The sequence below is a fragment of the Arvicanthis niloticus genome, chromosome 1, assembly GCF_011762505.2.
Source record: "Arvicanthis niloticus isolate mArvNil1 chromosome 1, mArvNil1.pat.X, whole genome shotgun sequence".
Lineage (NCBI taxonomy): Eukaryota > Metazoa > Chordata > Mammalia > Rodentia > Muridae > Arvicanthis > Arvicanthis niloticus.
Genome location: NC_047658.1, coordinates 26751332 through 26774449, shown reverse-complemented (window position 1 = coordinate 26774449; position 23118 = coordinate 26751332). Strand labels below are relative to the sequence as shown.

General features: G+C 39.7%; 1 pseudogene; it reads left to right on the top strand.

The window, feature by feature from the left end:
* LOC117708240 (large ribosomal subunit protein uL10 pseudogene) overlaps nucleotides 1–22720 on the top strand; it is a 115147-nt pseudogene extending 92427 nt beyond the window's left edge.
* The last annotated feature ends 398 nt before the right edge of the window (nucleotides 22721–23118 follow it).

The window sequence follows — 23118 nt, the reverse complement described above, 5'->3', positions numbered from 1 at the left end:
TGCAAAGAATACAAAAGAGAACATCAAAGTGCATTGCATTTATTAGAGACAAAGTGTCTCTGTAAAGGTGATTGCGGTGATTGATTAATAATGTAAAGTGTGAATTGTGCTGTGAGGAATGGTCAAGCATCCTTAAATGCTTTAGAGCTGCCATGAGAGACATTTTCAAGTGATGCTTATCACCATGGCAATGGCTGAGCTAAGAGAAACAGGGAAATGAATGTTGAAGTTGTAAAACCCTCATCTTCAACAGGTAGAGTGACAAGAAGATACCTTGTCATGCAATTCTGTACTGCTTGGCAGAAGGAAAAACACAGCAACCCTGTGTGTTCTGTAATCAAGAAATTCTTTAAGAGTCTGGCAGAAGGTCAATGGCTCTCTGAGTTTAACAAAAAATTTAGTCCTAGACCATTATAGTTTGCTATTGCTAAACATACTCATAATGAAATTTTAAAATGTTATGAGAAAAGTGACATAGTGTTTTACATGGAAATCACCATGCAGCATTTCTCTATATTTATCTCACATTGTTCTCTACGAATTTATAACTAATGGCCACATTCCTGGTGGCAGCATATACCTTGTGGCTTTCATTTTACATATCTGTCAATCAGAATTCAAAGTGGGCCTCACTGAGCTAAAAATAGGATATTGATTCTCTTTCCTGATCCAGTTTATAAAGGCCATACATACATATTTACAGTACTGGTGATGGATCTTATCCCTCATGCATGCTAGGTAAATATCCTACTATTACTATATCCTAAACCCTTAGCATATACTATTTTGAATGTGCCAACATCTACACAAACTGTCCCTTTGTTCTGGACACTTATGTCTGAGATTTACTTCTGCCTTCACTATCTTCAAGTCTACACTATAACAACAACTGTGTTGATCCCACTTCATTCATTATTTCATATCATTCTCATTTGTTGTGAGTTGAGTCAGAAACATGTTTAGCTGATGTTAAACATATTTTTCTCATTTTTTCTTTTTATGTATTCTTCTCTCATATATTACATCTCGAGTGCAGTTTCCCCTCTCTCCCCTTGGCCTACTCTATCCACACCAGCTGCCCTCCACCCACCCACTCACCTCCCCACACCCCCCCACACACACACACCCACCAGGCTCCCTTCATCTTCCTTCAAATGGAGAACAGGCCTTCCAGACACATCAACTAAATATGGCATACTAAACTACAATAAGACCAAATACATAGTCTCACATCAAAGCTGGAAAGAGGTATCCCAGTAGGAAGAAAAGAATGCCGAAGGCAAAAGAGTCAGAGACAGCCTCCATTCCCACTGTTAGGAATCCCACAAGAACATTGAGCTACACAACTATAACACACCAATTCAGCCACAAAACATATGACTCGTCATGCCTGCAGCCTGTGCTGGGATTGGAGCTTAGCATATTCATCAGAGAGACTAGAGAGACTTCATATGGTAACTAATGAGAGCAAAAACAAAGTCCCATAGCCAAATACTAGGCAGAGCTTGGGAATTCCTGGGGATTGGGGGAGGACTGAAGGAGCCAGATGGATTAAGGATAACACAAGAACATGACCCATAGAATCAACTGGCAAGGACTCAAATGAGATCACATAGATCAAGGAGCCTGCATGGGTCTTACCTTGGTCCTCTGCAAATATATAACAGTTATGCACCTCACGTGCTATTAATCAGTTTGTTCCAATTCATGTGTAAGTACATTCCTTTAAAGTAGAGACTTCTTTTTTCTCCTTCACTGTTGCTCTCCCTTGTATGTGGCTTGAGTGTGGAGATGCTATGGTCATATGGAAGGGAGATAATGGCTTAAAAAGTAAAAGGAACCAGGAACTCCTAAGGGGCTATAGTCAGAAGAGATGGTTACAGTTAGCTGACCGAAGTCAACAGCGACCCTCAACCACTTTCTGGTTTCTTATATCTCATGAGGTTTCTTCTTCCCACATGTCTACATGCTGTGTGATCATTCAGTACTTAAATTTCAACAGAGGCCAAACCAAATAGGAATTCCCAATCTTGAAATTTCAGCCTTCAAACTTGTGTGCAAATTACCCTCTTTACTGTGCAGAGCTTGTTGTTTTAAGCATTTGGTTATTGTAATAAGAACAGCAGTAATTCTAGATCAACATAACTATTGTATCCCATTGCAAATGATGTAGACTGATCCCCCATGTTCCCAAAGATTGCACTTGAAGATCCTTTGAATAAAAGCCAGCAAGTATTTATCAAATTTTATGTGTATGTATATGTACATGTGTATAAATCCTTGTGAGTGCAGATGTTCATAGAGTCTAGCAACATGGGATCCCCTGGAGACGGAGTTACAGGAGACTGTGAGATGCTTGTGGTGGGTACTAAAAACCCAGCGTGGGTTGTCTGTAAGTACAGTAGGTGTTCATGAACTTAAAAGAGTTGAGCTTTCTCTCAAGCCCCTAAGCAATCCTAAATGCAAATATTGCTGACATAAATATTTATGCGTTGCGTGGTGGTACTTGCATCAAGTCACTCAGCAGGGAGCTTAAAATGCAGAATCTCATGCATAGCATAGTAGACCATGAACATGCAGTCTCTGAGGTGGAATTTAGGGACCCACGCTTTTTTTTTTCATTTTTTTATTTTATATTATATTTACATTTCAGATGCCATCCCCTTTCCCTATTTCCCCTCCGTAAAAACCCCCTATCCCAAGTCCCCCTTTCCTTTTTGCTTTTATACAATTTTTTTTAAGTGTTAGTCAAAGGCTTTATACGTTTGTTAATGCTCAATCAGAAGTGTAACCCAATACCCAACCTAGATATATAAACTGTCTTTGACTGGTAGAGACACATGGACATCTGCCTCCATGCCCCCTCTCTTTCTCTCTCTTTCTCTCTCTCATCACCTTGCTTCTCCTCTCCTTCATCTTCTCCTCTCCTTACTCCATCTCTTCCTCTAGGTACTCCTTCCCCCTTAGCTCCTCCTACATATCACCCTTCCTGTTAAAATAACACTTTTCTCTCAAAATACAATTAGAGCATAATTATTCCTACTTGTACCAGTGAGGTACAAGATAATCCTAATACCCAGTCCATCATTTTGTTGACTAACCAGAACTTCTGTCGTCTCTCCTAACTAAAACACTTAGTTTTGAACCTGGCTTTTTTCTTGGCTTAGAATAAATGTCAGCTGAAAACCTTCCACTCAGATCTTTTCTCTCAAAGTAAATAGCCAGGATTGGCTATGAGACTATAGGTCTTCAACCCCGTCAGAAATCTAGAATGGCTGAGTTAACTGAAATTATGGGATGCACAAAGCATAGCTTCTAAAACTTAGCCAATTTATAGAGACCGCTGAACACCTGGAAAGCCCCTATACTACAGAACATCGGAGCAACAAATCTTCAGCCTTCTGGCCCAGAATCATGTGGCAGACCTTAGTGATGCAGAATTATTAAGGGCTGATTACTCTGTCTAGGCAGATATAATCAGTCGACTATTCTGCAAGTGTGTCCTTTTCTGGACAGTAATTTGTCTGTAGATGGAAAGAGGCAATTCTTGCCTTGTAGCTGTCTCTGCACAACTGGAGTAACTCCAAGGATGCTCAATTTCTTCTTACCATGACAAGAAGCTGTCAGGAGCAGACATGTCTCTAACAAAATGAACATTAATATAGAAATGTTTGTAACGTCAATTCTGTGGACTTCTGACGTTTTGAAAACCAACTATCCATGTAAGATAACCTGGACTGCTGTCTGTTAACTCCTCTCAGCTATTTCTAAATAAAACATAGAGAACATCCTAACAATAAACTCTAATCCATGAATTTTCTATAGTCCCTTAACTCACAGGCTAACCATCTCAAATCTGTTAAAAAAGTTAAAGAAGGACTGGGTGTAAGCCTTGTATTCCTAAATGTGTTATACAGGCACAATGCCCATGCAAGAACTAATATTCATCTCATTTTTATATCAATAAGAAACTCGTACCAACGAAAACCTTAAATTTGAAATCAAAGTAAATTTTGTACCATTTAAGAGATTATAACTTCATCTTGATACTAATTATACAGATTTCTATTAATAGGTTGTGGCTATGCAATAAATCCTAGTTAATCCTCCCTGTTCCACCAAAACCTCTACTTTTCCCTAGAAAGACAGTCTAATATTAACCACCTTAGTCCCCAAGCCCAGGGAATAGGGGCGCTGACTCTTCATTAACTTCTTCAAGCTGATTATGGGCACTGAGATATTAGAAGAGAGGTGGGGGAAAGAGTAAATTGATAAGCCTCTGACACTGTGTCTTCACTGCATCCAGTTGGAATTTCAGGACATTGGAGGTTTGAGCGGGTCTGCTCAGCTTGCTTGATGAGTAGATACACTGAGGCTGTGTATTCTGCAATATACAATTCTCAGAACAAGTTTTAGTATCAAGAAAAAAATTTTTTTTCTCTTTCCTAGAGGGCTGACATTTTTTAAAAGATGTTGGTTCTAACAACTTTTTTTTTAAACTGGTTATAATATTTATGTTTCAAATTCTATCCCCTTACCCCATTCCCCACCACCACCCAGGAGCCCCTTATCCCATCCCCCCTCCTTGTATTTCTATGAGGGTGTGATTTTCCAGTTTGTATGATGTTGTTTCCATTAACATAAACTGCCTCCTAAATTTCTAAATCCTTCCATTTGTGTTATTAAATCTCCTATTTTTCTTTTTTCTTTCTTTTTTCTCTTTTTTCTACTTTTTTCATCTCTTTTTAAAAAATTGGGTATTATATTTACCTTTCAGATTTTATCCCCTTATCCCACTTGCTCCCACCACCCAGAAACCTCCTATCCCATTCCCCCTCCTTATGCTTCTATGAGGCAGTGCCTGTACCTACTCCCCCACTATCCCCTTCCCCCCATTCTGTGTTCATTTTTTCTGTGTTCATTTTTTAAGAAATTCCTCTCCCACCTATGCCCGACAAGGCCATCCTCCCTTACATATACAGCTGGAGTCCTGGGTCCATCCCTATGTGCTCCCAGGCTGGTGGTTTAGACCCTGGGGGGCTCTGGTTGGTTGGTATTGTTGCTTTCCTCCTGGGGTCACAAACCCTTTCTGCTCCTTCAGTCTTCTCTCTAAGTTCTCCATTGGGGACCCACACTTTTAACAAAAGCTCTAGGGTATTTCTAGAGTCAAATCTGACCGACAACAGAAGATGCAGAAATTGTGTCCTAGAACACCCCATAGTGTTTTATTGAACTCTTGAGAGCCATGTGGATGTTTCTAAGGAAGAGCAAATATATAAAGGCATTTATTATCTCCCTGATCCTAGTCTACCTTAAATGTCAGAAGGGATTGTAGATGAAGACAATGTTCTGTGGCTGGAGAATTGAGTCTTAGGCTTGAGACTGTTTAAAATTTCATGTGTAGGGCCAGTTACTGATTACTTTTGGCTTTGATGGGCAATGTAAAGTATTCTATCACACCATAATTACACACACACATTGTTTCTTTAAGAATCTAATTATATCACATAGGCCTATAAAAGAAGTTAAAACAAAGAAAAGCAGGCAGAGAGTAGAGATGAGTTCAGGTGGGCAGTGTGATGACTTCTCACTGAGTCTGGGGCCATGGTCCATGTGGACAGGTCTTTCATCTGTCCTGGTACTCAGGGCCTGACTTAATGTTTGACAGCAAGGTACACACAGAAAGGCATCTCAAAGATGTTTATTAGCTGCATATCCAGCACAGCATCTTGAGGCAGGATTGGTAGAGTTTAAAATCCCCTAACAGGAAGTCTATTCGGTTATTCTTAAGTAGAAAAAGCTACTTTGTGCTTTGTCCACTACCACCCTCATTTTGTTATCTCTACTATACCAGAATTAATGGCACTGTTGATCCCTCAGTCATTATTATGCTGTTCAACTTATCATCGGACACAGCTTCAAGCATCATGGGCAGAGTGAAAGGCAAGATTGTGTTTGTATGTATGCAAAAGTATGAACAAGCAGAGAAATGGGAGTGTGATAAAAGGCCACCCTCTTTGTAGGACAGATTGAGTTGCCTACTTCCATATATCCTATAGTGGAATCTGCAATGGTTTCTCTATTTCCTACCAAACCTGCCCTTACATATCTGTGCACATCCAGTGTTTATCTGTAGCCCTTATTCTTATACCAGATATTTTTGAAGGTTTTTTTTCTCCTCTGCATCTCTTTACATGCAAAATTTATATATGACTACAAATAAAACATTTACTGAAGAAAACCTATTTTGAAATGATTCTGTAGTATATTCATAACTTTGATATTTACTAAAATGGAAGTTAATTTGCAGAGTGATAAGATGGATATACTTGTCTGTTTTTACATGAAGTATTAAGCCTTTAACAAATATTAAAAACTGTGAGAGTATCTTCAATGTTTTTAGAGTTCATCTTTATTTTATTTTGTAATAATTTTACTGAGAATGCTTGCTGCTTCACACAAATGTATGGACAAAATGGCAGAAGTGTGTTTAGAAACATTTCTTATATTGCTGAAAATGCTTATCTAATTCCAGGCCAAATTTCATTTAATGGTGTGTGTGTGTGTGTGTGTGTGTGTGTGTGTGTGTGTGTGCGTATTTAAAGTTCAAGTCAGGAACTCAAATAGCAATTCTTCAAAATCAAGCATTCTGTAACAATATAATCTAAAGATAACTACCATGATACTTATACACTGAAGAATGCTGGTAGGAGATTATTAGCAAATTATATTATGTAATTAAGCTAATTGGTATTTCTAGAGGAACAGAAAACTTCCTCTGTACAATAAACTCCTTGCAGTTCATAGCACAAGCTCACCTTCTGTCTGAGCTAAGGTGTTTCAGGTGGTATTTGTTGGCACTGCTTGGTGTGATGGCGTGCACAGTGTAAAATAAATATACGGAGTGCTCAGAACCAAGGTTGTAGGGAAGTTGTGCATACAGCATGGGTGAGCACTGTCAGAAATACCACAGACATGTTGCATGGCTGGTTTTGAACTGAATTCTGTCGGTTGTGCCTTCAGAAATCTTTACTATTGTCAGAAATCTTACCATACCTACACTCAGTTAGCAATCCTGGTATGAGGCCGTGAGCCACAGTCAAGAAACATTTATCTAAACAACTGTCCTCCTCTGACTAGAAGGATTCTATCCTTGGAAGTCTTCTGACCCCTTCTCTGAAGGGTACAGAGATCAACTTGCTGTCAGTATGGGTTTTTGCCTCGATGTAGATGTATGCCTACTTGTGATGCTTTGTATATGCTCTGCCCAGGGAGTGGCACTGTTAGAAGGTGTGACCCTTTTGAAGAAGGTGTGGCTGACTAATGGACTGAACTTCTGGAACTGTAAGCCAGCCTCAATTAAATGTTGTTGGGGATGCCAAGAAGTGCTTGCTGACAAGAGCCTGATGTAGCTGTTTCCTGAGAGACTCTGCCAGAGCCTGACATATACAGAGGAGGATGCTCACAACTAACCATTGATCTGATCACAGGATTCCAAATGGAGGAGTTAAAGAAAGGACTGAAGGAGCTGAAGGAGTTTGCAACCTCATAGGAAGAACAACGATATCAACCAACCAGACTCCCACAGAGTTTCCAGGGACTAAACCACCAACCAAAGAGTACACATGGAGGGACCCATGGCTCCAGTTGCATATGTAGCAGAGGATGCCCTTGTGGGAGGAGAGGCCCTTGGTCCTGTGAAGGCTCAATGCTACAGTGTAGGGGAATTTCAAGGTTGAGGAGGAGGGAGTGGGTGGGTGAATGTGTGGGGGATCACCCTCATTGAAGCAGGGGTAGGGGAATTCTGGAGGGGAAACTGGGAAAGGGGATAACATTTGAAATGTAAATAAAGAAAATATCCAATAAAAGAAAAAAATGTTGTCCTTATAAGATTTGCTTTGGTTATGGTGTCTGTTTACAGCAGTAAAACCCTAACTAAGACAGAAGTTGGTAACAAGGACTGGAGTATTGCTGTGATAGGCCTGACCATGCTTTTGTTTGGAAGAATGTGGATTTGTGGACTTTCGATTTGAAAAGATGTGGAATGCTTCAAGTGGGGCTTAATGAGCTATCCTAGTGAGAATATAAAAGACTTTGTTACTGAGAGTGATTTGAACTGTGCGAACCTGACCCAAGAGGTTTCAGTGGAAAATTCCAATATGTGGCCTTGAGACTGTTTTTGTGGGATTTTGGTGATGAATGTGGCTGCTTTTTGCCCTTGTCTGAAGAGTCTAGCTGAGGCTAAGATAAAGAGATTTATATTAATTACACTGACAAAGAAATCTCAAAAAAGCCCAGCAGAGACTTTGTTCTCTGGTTAAATCTCATGAAGAACATTTTGAACAAGCATAGCAAACTTAGAAAGGAAAAATATAAAATATATGGTTCAAGTATTAAAAGGGCACCAGAAAGTGAAATGGAGCTGTCCTGTGTTCAAAGATATTAAATTAAATTAAGGGAATAGTGACCTTGAGGTGAAATCCCACCCAGCTAAATTTAGGTCCAGGCATGGTAGTACTAGTCTTTAATCTCAGGAGGCAAGGTAAAACAGATCTCTGAGTTCAAGGCCAGCCTAGAACAGAGCACGTTCTAGGTGAAGAAAAACTTAAATCCAGGGTTGGTGGACTGCACTTTTAATCCCAGTGCTTTGGAGACAGGTAAGCTGATTTCTGAATCTCTAAGCTCCAAGTCAGTCTACAGAGCAAGTTTCAGGACAGCCAAGCTTAGACAATGAAGGAGTTGAAAAACAGAAAGTTAGTAATAGTATAATAGAACAAGGGGGCTATGTTTCAGCTCCTGCAAGCAGCGCAATTTGGCAGTTTTGGCCACATGGCTCTGGCCTTAGAGTCCAGAGTAAAAGGGACTACTGGGACAATTGATGCTGTTTAGCCAGAGCTAACAAATTAGTGGTGATTAAAAACAACAACAACAAAAACAAAACAAAACACCCTAGCATCACTGAGGTAAAATCTTCTGGGAAGTGTTTCTGAGAGCACTGAGAAGCTGTGTTCCAGAGATAGCCAATGTTGTACCTCGTGTTGCAGCTATACTTGGTAAGAGTGTAAGATTCACCCAGGTAGTACTGGTTTTGAAGGCATGAAGGGTCATGAAAAACAACTGAGTCTTGGCATTGCAAGAGGCCATGGAAGGCCATTGGTAAAGGTGCAGCTTCAGTTGCAGTTTATGGGCCAGGCCTGGAGGAGTCGTGCAAAGGAATTGAGGCTTGGTACCATGAAGAGAGCCTATGAGAGGCTATTGGTGAAGCCTAGTTGCAGTAGAAGACCCCAGTGTATTGTAGATGCCAGTACCATGGGATGATCACCAAGAACAGCAGCAGCAATGGAGTGGATCAACCTGAGCTTACAGTGCTACAGAGGGCAGAGGTAAAGAAATGACGCCAGCCCTTTGGAGGAGACCGGAAGATCATGTGTTGATCCCAGACACTGAAACAAAAAGCTGGAATACTGAAGTTGTCTTGGAGACCTCAAGATGTTCTAGATTCACCTGAAAGGGGGACTGGGAATGAAAGGGGGATGGAGGGCAAGAAAAGATGGAGCCAAGACAACTTATTCTGATCAAGGTTCGGAGTTTAATGTTCAGCTCTCAATTTAAAGGGGAAGCCCCACCAAAACCCTTCTTGCTTCAGCTGGAGTGGGTGAGGGGAACCCATCCTGGAGGTGTCTCAAGGAAAGCTCAGCGGGCAGTCTATTCTTCTAAATTCTTGTAGCAGGCTGTACATGCAGCCAAGGTGGGTAACTCTACCTAGGTCCTATTGTTTTTGGTCTATAGTGGTAAACAAGGTCTTTCAGGCCTGCTCAAGGCTGGGGGAAGGGCACAGTGGCCTTTCTGCTGAGGAAAGCTGCTAACAGGCAGTGGAAACAGCCCAGAAGAAAGAAGTTTGTTGCAGTCAACAAAGATGAAAAAGGAGTTGGAGATCTGAAGATCCCTTTGACATCAGACATGGAGATGCAGAGTTTGGAGTTTGTCTTCTGGTTTCTTGTCTTGCTTTGGGGATTAAAGTTAAGTGATTGGATGAATCTCAGACAAGACTTTGAACTTTGGACTTTTAACATTGTTGAGACTGCTATGGTCTAAAGGGATTCTAGAAGTTGAACTAAATGTATTTTGCATTATGCTATGTTTAGGTGTGGCCCCACAGACTCATGTTTGAATAAACCTATGGGGAATAGGTAGTAGAATGTGATGGTTTGTATATGCTTGGTCCAGGGAGTGGCACTATTAGAAGGTGTGGCCCTGTTGGAGTAGGTGTGGCCTTGCTGGAGTTAAGTGTATCACTGTGGATGTGAATTTTAAGATGGTCCTCTTAGCTGCCTAGAAGCTAGCATTCTGCTAGCAGCCTTCAGATGAAGATGGAGAACTCTTAGCTCCTCCTGCACTATGCCTGCCTGGATGCTCCCATGTTTCCATCTTAATTATAATGGAAACTGAACCTCTGAACCTGTAAGCCATTCCCAATTAAATGCTGTCCTTATAAGAGTTGCCTTGGTAGTGTCTCTTCACAGCAGTAAAATCCTAACTAAGATACTGTTCGTTCATCATGTACCTGCCAGAACAGTATTCTCTAGCCTGGGTGTAAGGGCAGTGTTATAAATAGGCAATGCATTAATATTTCTTTAATGTCCACCATGAGTTACTTATATCTTAGCCATACTAAACTTATCATTATTTACATCTTAACCATCCTAAACTCTGGTTTAACTGAAAAAGCCCTTCTATTGCTTATATGAAATATATCTAGAAAGAGCATTTCAGAAACAAAAAGGAAAAGAATAGCAATTCAATACCCTAGAAGCCAGCAAGAAACATAATCAGTAGCTTCCTTACTTTGGCAAAAGGTTTGAAAGAATGATGGTAACTGATAGGAAAATTAGAGTTGATTATATTTAGGCATACAGACATTAAACTTACTGTAAGTAAGATATTTAAAGATTATCTTCCTTTTCTTTCCATCATAATCTTGCATACCTGCCTTCAGTTTTGAAACACTATTGCATGTAATTCATTCATAAAACATCTGTTCAATGAACTGTATGTAACACAGTATTAAGAGAAGAAAGGGAAGGAATTCTTTCCTTAGCCTTCTAATGCAATGTTTTTGTGTCCTGTTCTTTCCAAACACATATTTTATAATAGATTTAAGTTGAATAATATATTATAGAAAGAGTAGATAGTAATAGAAATTTTTTGTTGTTGTTAAAAAGAAAAAAGAAAAGCCAAACTTCTATTATTCACATAACTCAAGACAAATATAGAAAAATTAATAAGATTGTTCTCTCCTTCTAATTTAATAAACATACCTTCTTAACAAGGTGAGTGTTGGGGTTTTAATGTAGAATTTATGGAAAACTTGATTTTAGTTCTAGAACCTTAAAGGTATAGGGCAAGTTGAATGATGGAGTCTAGAAAATAGCAGATTTCCCTTGTGTTTTGCCCTTTCGTATCTCAGATTGTCTTCATTGGCACATTTTGTATCCCTGGGAGTGATGTAGTTGACATTTTGAGTGTGGACATTAGGGAGTGTAATGCTGGAGAGGAGGCTCCAGAAGGCTGTAGAAACTGAGTGAGCTTGTATGTAGTAATATATAACTCAGTGGTTCAGGCCTCTAAGATTGTCTCCAAGAGTTCTATATAAGATTGATAGCTATATGGTTCTGCTGAAATATGAAAGCCAGAACCATAGTCTCTGACCTGCATCTAAAGGCAGTGTTACATGAAGACATCACATGAATATTCTTTCATGTCCATCATTACTTACTTATTATTATTCATATCTCGGCCATTATGATCTCTGGTTTAAAGCTAGAATAATTAAGCTTGAATTTCTGCTTCAACATTTAATTACTGTAAAAATTTTAGAAAATTTCTCACTTGTCTCTTAATTCAGACTCTATCTATAAGACAACAATAATAAGATTACATAGAGGTTACAGTAAGGGTGATATGAGTTCACTTTTATGAAATGCGTACTGACTGGTACATGACGAGCAATATAGATATCTATTTAGAGGATGCTCAGCATCTGAAAATGATTGTGTATGCCTCATGATACGGTGCAAAGATGATGCAGGTCCATGCCACACTTATCAAAGTGATTAACTTGTAGAAAGTACACAAATTCTAACTAGAGATATAATCTTAAAATTAGAAAAAAAATTGTGAAAAAGATCAAATGCATTGTAGGATTTAAATCCACAGGCTTTTTGCATTTTTTATTGTGTGTCTTAAGCTTACATAGGGATTTTACTCTGATAGCCAATGATTTTTTATTCTACCATCTTTACACAGCTTATAAAACATGCATTTCCTTTCATATTTATTTGCCTCCATTTCTTTTAAAAGAAATATTTATGTTTTACTTATGCTCTGTGTGTTTGTGCATGTGTGAATGGATATCATGTGTGTGTCATGGTCACAAAGTCCTGAAGAAAGCATCAGATTCCTTGGAGTCAGAGTTACTGGTCATTGTGAGCCACCTGATGTGGGCTCTGGGAAAAGAACTCCAACCCTCTGGAAGAGCAGCAAGAGTTTGCAACTACTGAGCCACATCTCCGGCTCTACATACATCTTTGTTTATGAGCTCTTAGCTACACACATGGTGCATTCCTCATTGTGAGCATGTTTGACATGTTCAGATCACTGCAAAGGCATGGATGGATAACAAAAGATGTGTCTATGTGGCCCAGGAAACTGAGTTGTTTCTTTAGAAGCTACATTGTCCCCGGGGGTGGGGGGGGAATGCTCAGCAAACTGATATCCCCTCACAAAGTATAAGTGAAAAATGGCACTTAAAATTGGACCTAATATTTAAATCATATGCAAATATATATGCCAACAGTATTGCCCTGTTCTAAAAACAAATTAAGACCTAAATGAGAACAAATGCATTTATTTACTGTGATATTTATTTTGTTCCACTTTAAGTGAAGAGAAATTAGTTGTTCTAGCACAAGTAAAAACAGCAATCTGTCCCCTTAAAATTTCTAAAATTTTTCACTTAATCTAAAACTAATGCTCATAATTTATAACAATACATTTGAGCTTGGAAATACATGACACATATAACTAAAAATTCAAATCAAGAAGTATTATTTATTGTTCATTTGATAGACATAACCTGGCTCTCTCTTGAAGTAAGCTTAATTATGAGAATGCACCATTAGTTTATGCTGTTGTTACAGATACAGCTAATCAGTCCACACTGAATTATTAGTGAGGTTGTTCATCTAGAAATGTGTAGTTATAAATATACACTTATATCTAAAGTTTGTGAATTTTACAGAGTAATATGTTTGCTGCCAATTATTGTCCCTTGTATAAGGGTATATTGAGAATTTGATGAATTCTAATTCTGTTTAACATATGTTTACATATGCTGAAATAAAGACAAAAGATGTGATTCCTGATTTAATACAATCTTAGATACAATTTACTCAATGAAATCTGACATATTGCTCTTGTGATAAATATTTATTTATCATGTATTTATTAACAGATGATTATTCAGTATCTCCACAACTTATTTTTTAAGAAAAAATATGACAATATTGAAACACCTAAAAGAGGGCTTAAAACATCACTAATTCTCTGCATACTTTATGATACCTTTTTCTAGTAGAAGTAATTTTTCTCAATATTTTGATTTTTTCATTATATCTTTCTTCTTTTTTTAATTTTTTTATTGGATATTTATTTATATTTCAGGTGCCATCGCCTTTCCCCATTTCTCCTCCCTAGAAAAACCCCTATCCCATACCCCCCTTCTCCTTTTTTCTTTTATACAATTTTTTTATGTTAATCAATGGTTTTATAAATTTGGTAATGCTCAATATCAATCAGAAGTGTAACCTAATACCCAACCTAGATATATTAACTATCTTTGACTGGTGGAGACATGTGAACATCTGCCTCCATGTCTGGCCCCCCTCTCTCTTTTTCTCTCATTACCTAGCTCCTCCTCTCCTTCTCCCCCTCCTCTCCTTACTCCTCCCACCTTAGCTCCTCCTACATATCACCATCCCTGTTAAAATAAAACTTTTCTTTCAAAATACAGTTATAGCATAACTATACCAATTTATGTCAGTAAGGTGCAAGATAGACCTAATACCCAGTCCATCATTTTGTTGACTAACCAGAACCTCTGTCATTTCTCCTAAATAAAAGACTTAGTTCTGAACCTGGCTTTATTTTTCTTGGCTGTAGAATGAATGTCAGCTGAAACCCATCCTCTCAAATCTTTTCTCTCAAAGTAAATAGCAAGGATTGGCTATGAGACTATAAGTTTTCAACCCCATCAGAAATCCAGAATGACTGAGTTAACTGAAATTATTGGAAGCACAAAGCATAGCTTCTAAAAAATAGCCAATTTATAGAGACCACTGAACACCTGGACAGTCCCTATACTACAGAACGTTGGAGCATCCAATCTTCAGCCTTCTGGCCCAGGATCATCTGACAGATCTAGTGATGCAGGATTATTAAGGGCTGATGACTCTGTCTTGGTAGATATAATCAGTCGACTATTCTGCAAGTGTGTCCTTTTCTGGACAGTGATTTGTCTGTAGATGAAAAGAGGCAATTCTTGCCTAATGGCTGTCTCACCACAACTGGAATAACTCCAAAGATGCTCAATTTCTCCTTAGAATCCAAGACAGGAAGCTGTCAGGAGAAGACAGGTCTCTAATCAAAATGAACATTAATACAGAAATGTTTGTAATGTCAATTCTGTGGATTTCTGATGTTTTGAAACCAACTATTTATGTAAGGCAATCTGGACTGTTGTCTGTTAACTCCTCTCAGCTATTTCTAAAGAAAATATAGAAAACACCCTAACAATAAACTCCAAGCCATGAATTTGCTATAGGCCCTTAACTCACAGGCTAACCATCTCCAGTAAGTTTAAAAAATTAAAGAAGGACTGGGTCTAAGCCTTGTATTCCTAAATGTGTTATACAGGCTCAATGCCTATGATAGTAACAATGTTCATCTCACTTTTATATCAATAAAAAGCTCATACCAATAAAAACCTTAAAATTTGCAATCAAAGTAAATTGGTGCCATTTAAGAATTTATATCTTCATCTTGATAATATTTGTACAGATTTCTACCAATAGGTTATGGCTGTGCAATAAGTCCTAGCTAATCCTCCCTGTTCCACCAAAACCACTACTTTTCCCTAGAAAGACAGCCCAATATTAATCACCTCAGTCCCCAAGCCCAGAGAATAGGGGCGCTGACTCTTCATTAACTTCTTCAAGCTGATTATGGGTGTTGAGATATTAGAAGAGGGGTTGGGGGAAGAGTAAATTGATAAGCCTCTGACACTGTGTCATTGCTGCATCCAGCTGGAATTCCAGGACATCAGAGGTTCAAGCAGGTCTGCTCAGCTTGCCTAATGAGTAGATACACCAAGGCTATGTATTCTGCAATATAAAAATTATCAAAACAAATTTTAGTATCAAGATAATTATTTGTTTGAATTCTGGAATCGAGTCTTCTGGGTGGCCTGCCTCTGTCATGTCTAATCCATATAATTCTGGGAGTTTCTATGAGGGTGTGCTCCCACCATCCTCCCATTTTTGCCTTCCTGCTCTCAAATTTCCCAACATCAGGGAATCCAAACTTTCGGGCACCTAGGCCCTCCACTTCCACTGATGCCTAACCCCTTACCCTATTCCCCCACTCCAATTACTATGAGGGTGTGCTCCCACCATCCTCTCATTCCCACCTCCCTGCTCTTGCAATTCCCCAACACTAGGGAATCTAAACTTTTAGGTACCAAGGCTGTCCACTTCCACTGTTGCCTGGCAAGGCCACCCTCAACTACCTATACAGGTGGAGCGATGAGTCCCCCCCCCACCCCCCCCTTTGTGTTCTCCGGCTGGAGATTTTAGAATGGCTACTCCAGCTTGTTTCTTAGGACCATTTGCTTGAAAAATTGTTTTCCAGTCTTTTACTCTAAGGTAGAGTCTGTCTTTGCACTGAGGTACATTTCTTGTATGCAACAAAATGCTGGGTCCCATTTATGTATCCAGTCCATTAGCCTATGTCTTTTAATTTGGGAATTGAGTCCATTGATGTTAAGAGATATTAAGGAACAATTAAGGATTGTTGTCTCCTGTTGTTTTTGTTATTAGAGGTGAAGTTATCTTTGTGTGGCTATCTTCTTTTGGATTTGTTGGAAGAGGATTACTTTCTTGCTCTTTCTAGGGTATAATTTCCCTCCATGTATTGGAGCTTTCCTGCTATTATCCTTTGTAATGCTGTGTTTTTGGAAAGATATTGTATAAATTTGGTTTTGTCATGGAATATCTTGATTTCTCCATCTATGGTAATTGAGAGTTTTGCTGAGTATAGTAGCCTGGGCTGGCATTTGTGTTCTCTTAGGGTCTATATGACATCTGTCCAGCATCCTCTAGCTTTTATAGTATCTGGTGAGAAGTCTGGTGTAATTCTGATAGGTCTGCCTTTATATGTTACTTGGCTTTTCTCCTTTACTGCATTTAATATTCTTTTGTTTTTTGCACTTGGTGTTTTGATTATTATGTGACAGGAGGTATTTCTTTTCTGGTCTAGTCTATTTGGTGTTCTATATTCTTTTTGTATGTTTATGGGCATCTCTTTCTTTAGATTAGGGAAGTTTTCTTCTATAATTTTGTTGAAGATATTCATTGGCCCTTTAAGTTGGTAATCTTCACTCTCATCTATACCTATTATCCTTGGGTTTGGTCTCCTCATTGTGTCCTGGATTTCCTGGATATTTTGTGTTAAGAAATTTTTGCATTTTGCATTTTCTTTGACAGTTGTGTTGATATTTTCTATGGTATCTTCTGCACCTGAGATTCTCTTTTTCATCTCTTGTATTCTGTTGGTGATGCTTGCATCTATGACTCCTGATTTCTTTCCTAGGTTTTCTATCTCCAGTGTAGTCTCCCTTTGTGATTTCTTAATTGTTTCTACTTCCATTTTTATGTCCTGGATGGTTTTATTCAATTCCATCACCTGTTTAGTTGTGTTCTCTTGTAATTCTTTAAGGGTTTTTTGTGTTTCCTCTTTAAGTGCTTTCACCTGTTCATCTTTGTTCTCAATTTCTTTGAGGGTATTATTTATGTCCTTCTTAATGTCCTCTATCATCATCATTAGAAGTGATTTTAAATCTGAATCTTTCTTTCCTGGTGATATGAGGAATTCAGGACTTTCTAGTGTGGGAGAACTAGATTCTAATAATGCCAAGTACCCTGGGTTACTGATGCATATGTTCTTGTGCTTGCCTTTTGCCATCTGTATCTCCTTAGTGCTACCTACCCTGTCCCTGACTGGAGCCTGTCTTTCCTATTATCTTGGTTGTATCAGAACTTTGTGGGGTAGGTCAACTACTGGGTTAAGCACTGGGGCCCAAAATCTGCTCAGTGCTCAGGAGCAGACAGGATGCTGCCCAGGTTAAAGTTCTAGGAGCCCTGTTTCCTCTGGGGGCAGAGCTGCTGCCCAAGATCTGCTCAGTGCTCTGGCCCAGACCAAAGGGAACCAGTGCTCTGGGCCGGGAGTGACTTCCTGGGTCCTTGTGGGTCCCAGTTACTCCCTGTTTGGGGAGGGTCTTGCTGTCTGCTTACATAAGATACTGCCTGAGTTAGAGCACCTGGGATCCCTGCTTCAGTGCTCTGGCACAGACCAGAAGGCTATATATATATTTTTTATTTTGTTAGAATTTTGGTTTTTGAAAAATGTGCAGGGGCTGGGGAGACATTGCCAGTTGTCTTGGCAATGACAAGCATGAATGGTTTTGCGGAAGACCTATGGCCACTTGATCTTTGACAAAGGATCTAAAACCATCCAGTGGAAAAAGGTCAGCATTTTCAACAAATGGTACTGGTTCAACTGGAGGTCATCATGTAGAAGAATGCAAATTAATCCATACTTATCCCCTTGTACAAAGCTCAAGTCCAAGTGGATAATGGACCTTCACATAAAACCAGATACGCTGAAACTAATAGAAGAGAAGGTGGGGAAGACCCTCGAATACCTGGGCACAGGGGAAAAATTCCTGAACCGAACACCAATGGCTGATGCTCTAAGATCAAGAATCTACAAATGGGACCTCATCAAATTGCAAAGCTTCTGTAGGGCAAAGGACACTGTCAACAAGAAAAAACGGCAACCAACAGATTGGGAAAAGATCATTACCAATCCTAGATCTGATAGAGGGCTAACATTGAATATATACAAAGAACTCAAGAAATTAGATGCCAGACAAGAAAATAACCCCATTAAACAATGGGGTAAAGAGTTAAACAAAGAATTCTCAACTGAGGAAACTCGAATAGCCAAGAAGCACCTTAAGAAATGCTCAACATCCTTAGTCATCAGAGAAATGCAAATCAAAACAACCCTGAGATACCACCTCACACCAGTCAGAATGGCTAAGATCAAAAATTCAGGTGATAGTAGATGCTGGCGAGGATGTGGAGAAAGAGGAACACTCCTCCATTGTTGGTGGAGTTGCAAGCTGGTACAACCACTCTGAAAGTCAGTCTGGCAGTTTTACAGAAAATTGGACATAACACTACCTGAGGACCCTGCTATACCACTCGTGGGCATATACCCAGAAGATGCTGCAACTTATAACAAGGACATATACTCCACTATGTTCATAGCAGCCTTATTTATAATAGCTAGAAGCTGGAAAGAACCCAGATGTCCTTCAACAGAGGAATGAATACAAAAAATGTGGTACATTTACACAATGGAATATTACTCAGCTATTAAAAATAATGAATTCGAGAAATTCTTGGGTAAATGGATGGAACTAGAAAATATCATCTTGAGTGAGGTAATCCAATCACAAAAGAACACACATGGTATTTACTCACTGATAAGCGAAGATAAGCCCAAAAGTTTGAAACAACAAAGATTCAACTAACAGACCACATGAAGCTCATGAAGAAGGAAGAACAAGTGTGGATGCCTAGGTCTTACTTAGAAAGAGTAACAAAATACCCAAGGGAGCAAATAAGGAGACAAAGTGTGGGACAGAAACTGAAGGAGAGGTTGTATGGAGATCATTCCACGTGAGTATTCATGCCATGTGCAGTCACCCAAAATAGACCATGATATGGATGACAGGAAGGGAAAGCTGACAGCAGCCTGATAAGGCTGTCTCCTTAGATTTCCCCCAGAGTCTGACATACCCAGAGGCAGATACTCACAGGTAACCATTAACCTGATCAAAGGTTCCCTATGGAGAAGTTAGAGAGTAAACTGAGGAGCCAAAGGGTTGGTGGCCCCATGAGGAGAGCAACAATACCAACCAGCCAGAGTTCCCCAGGGTCTAAACCACCAGCCTAGGAGCACATATGGAGGGACACATGAATCCAGCTGTATATGTAGGGGAGGATGTCCTTGTTGGGCATAGGTGGGAGAGGAGATCTTTGATACCATGAAGGCTGAACACTGAGTGTGTGGGGGGGAATCTGAGGGTGGGGAGGGGGAGTGGGGGGGGTAGGTGTGTAAACACCCTCATAGAAGCAGGAGGAGGGAGGATGGAATAAGGGGTTCCTGGGTAAGGGGATAAAATTTGAAATGTAAATATTATATCCAATAAAAGAGGGGGAAAAAAAGAAAAGCGGTTAGAACCAACATCCTTAATAAAATGTCAGCCCTCTTTAAAAAAAAAAAAAACTATCTTGATACTAAAATTTGTTTTGAGAATTGTATATTGCAGAATGATCAGACTTGGTGTATCTACTCATCAAGCAAGCTGGGCAGAACTACTCAAACCTCTGAGGTCTGGGAATTCCATCTGGAGGCAGCGAATACACAGCATCAGAGGCTTATCAATTTGTTCTCCCCCCCACTCCTCTTCTAATATCTCAACGCTCATATTCAGCTTGAAGAAGCTAATGAAGAGTCAGCGCCCCTATTCCCTGGGCTTGGGTACTAAGGTGGTAAATGTTGGGCTGTCTTTCTAGGGAAAAGTAGTGGTTTTGTGGGAATAGAGAGAATTAGCTAGGATTTATTGCATAGCCATAACCTATTGGTAGGAATCTGTACAAATATTATCAAGATGAAGATATAAATTCTTAAATGGCACCAATTTACTTTGATTGCAAATTTTAAGGTTTTTATTGGTACGAGCTTTTTATTGATATAAAAGTTAGATAAATATTGTTACTCTCATAGGCATTGTGCCAGTATAACACATTTAGGAATACATGGCTTAGACCCAGTCCTTCTTTAACTTTTTAAACTGATTTGAGACGGTCAGCCTGTGAGTTAAGGGACTATAGCAAATTCATGGCTTGGAGTTTATTGTTAGGGTGTTTCCTATGTTTTATTTAGAGATAGCTAAGTGGAGTTAGCAGACAACAGTCCAGATTACCTTACATGGATAGTTGGTTTTCAAAACGTCAGAAATCCACAGAATTGACATTACAAACATTTCTGTATTAATGTTCATTTTGATTAGAGACCTGTCTGCTCCTGACAGCTTCCTGTATTGAATTCTAAGAAATTGAGCATCTTTGGAGTTACTCCAGTTGTGGTGAGACAACCACTAGACAAGAATTGCCTCTTTCCGTCCACAGACAAATTATTGTCCAGAAAAGGACACACTTGGAGAATAGTCGACTGATTATATCTGCCTAGACAGAGTAATCAGCCCTTAATAATTCTTCAGCACTAAGGTCTGTCAGATGATCCTTGGCCAGAAGGCGAAAGAACAGATGCTCCAACGTTTTGTAGTAGAGGGAGTGTCCAGATGTTCAGCGGTCTCTGTAAATTGGCTAAGTTTTAGAAGCTATGCTTTGTGCTTCCCACAATTATACTTAACTCAGTCATTCTGGATTTCTGATGGGGTTGAAAACTTATAGCCTCTTAGCCAATCCTGGCTATTTACCTTGAGAGAAAAAATTTGAGTGGATGGTTGTCAGCTGACATTCATCCTAAAGCCAAGGAAAAAGCCAGGTTCAGAACTAAGTGTTTTAGTTAGGATAGATGACAGAGGTTCTGGTTAGTCAACAAAATGATGACTGGGTATTAGGACTATCTTGTACCTCACTGGTACAAATTGGCATAATTATGCTCTAATTGTATTTTGAGAGAAAAGTTTCATTTTAACAGGAAGGGTTATATGTAGGAGGAACTAAGGTGGGAGGAGTACTGAGAGGAAGAGAAGGAGTAAGAAGAGGAGGAGAAGAAGGAGAGAAGCTAGGTGATGAGAGAGAGAAAGAGGGGGTAGACAGGGAGGCAGATGTTCATGAATCTCCACCAGTCAAAGATAGTTGATATATCTAGGTTGGGTAGTGGGTTACACCTCTGATTGAGCAATACCAAACTTATAAAGCCTTCGATTAACATTTTTTTAAAAAATGTATAAGTGCAAAAAGGAAAAGGGGGCATGGGATAGGGGTTTTCTAAGGGGGGGGATGGGGAAAGGGGATGGCATCTGAAGTGTAAATAAAATATCCAATAAAAAAATCATTAAACTTTTGGATGATTACCCAAAATATTTCATTGTAGGAGCAGATAATGTGGGCTCCAGGCAGCTGCAGTAGATCTGCATGTCCCTTCGAGGGAAGGTTATGGTGCTGATGGCCAAGAACAAGGTGATGAGGGTGATGAGCAAGGCCATCAGGGACAACCTGGAAAACGACTCAGTTCTGCACAAACTGTTGCCTCACATTCGGGAAAACATGGGGTTTGTGTTTACCAAGGAGGACCTCACTGAGATTAGAGACATGCTGCTTGCCAATAAGGTGCCAGCTGCTGGTCGAGCTGGTGCCCTTGCCCCATGTGCGGTCACTGTGCCAACTCAAAACACTGGACTGGGGCCTGAAAAGACCTCTTTCTACTAAGCTTTAGGCATCACCATTAAAATCTCCAGAGGTACTATTGAAATTCTGAGTGATGTGCAGCTGATAAAAACTGGAGACAACGTAGGAGCCTGTGAAGCCACACTGCTGAACACACTGAACATCTCCCCCTTCTCCTTTGGGCTGATCATCCAGCAGGTGTTTGATAATGGCAGCATTTATAACCCTGAAGTGCTGGACATCACAGGGCAGACTCTACACTCTCACTTCCTAGAGGGAATCCACAATGTGACTAACATCTATCTGCAGATTGGTACTATCTGCAGATTGGTACAGACTGTTGCCTCAGTGCCACAATCCATCAACAATGGATGCAAGCAGGTCCTGGCTTTGTCTGAAGAGACTGAGTACTCATCCCCACTTGCTGAAAAGGTCAAGGTCTACCTGGATAATCCATCTGCATTTGTGGCTGCCACCACCACTACTGCTCCTGCTACCTCTGCAGGTCCAGCCAAGGCTGAAACTAAGAAAGAGTCAAATGAATCAGATGAGGAGGATATGTTTCTTTGACTAATTCCCCCAAAGCAGTAGAGTCAGCCAGCTTAATTTGAGAAAGGTAAAAATAAAGGGTTACTTCTCTTTGAAAAAAGAATGCAATTATTTTAAAAATAATTATTTATGCTTTCTTTAATAGTCAGTTTTCTTCTTAGGACCCACATTGAGCAGCTCACAACTGCCTGCTCCAGGGGATCTGTAAGCCCTCTTACAGATGCAGTGGGCACTGCACTCAAGGGCAGGTAACAACACTGACACATTCCTACACATAATTAAAAATTGAGTAAATCCACATTTTCTGTATCCATTCCTCTGTTGAAGGACATCTGGATTCTTTCCAGCTTCTGGCTATTATATATAAGGCTGCTATGAACATGGTGGAGCATATGTCCTTGTTATATGTTGGAGCATCTTCTGGGTATATGCCTAGGAGTGGTAAACCAGTGTCCTCAGGTAATGCTATGTCCAATTTTTTGAGGAACCACCAGACTGTTTTCCAGAGTGGTTGTACCAGCTTACAATCCCACCACCAATGGAAGAGTGTGTCTCTTTCTCCACATCCTTGCCAGCATGTGCTATCACCTGAGTTTTTGATCTTAGTTTCTGACTGGTGTGAGGTAGAATATTAGGGTTGTATTGATTTGAATTTCCCTGATGACCGAGGATGTTGAACATTCCTTTAGGTTCTTCTCAGTCATTTGAGTTTCCTCAGTTGAGAATTTTTTTGTTTAGCTCTGTA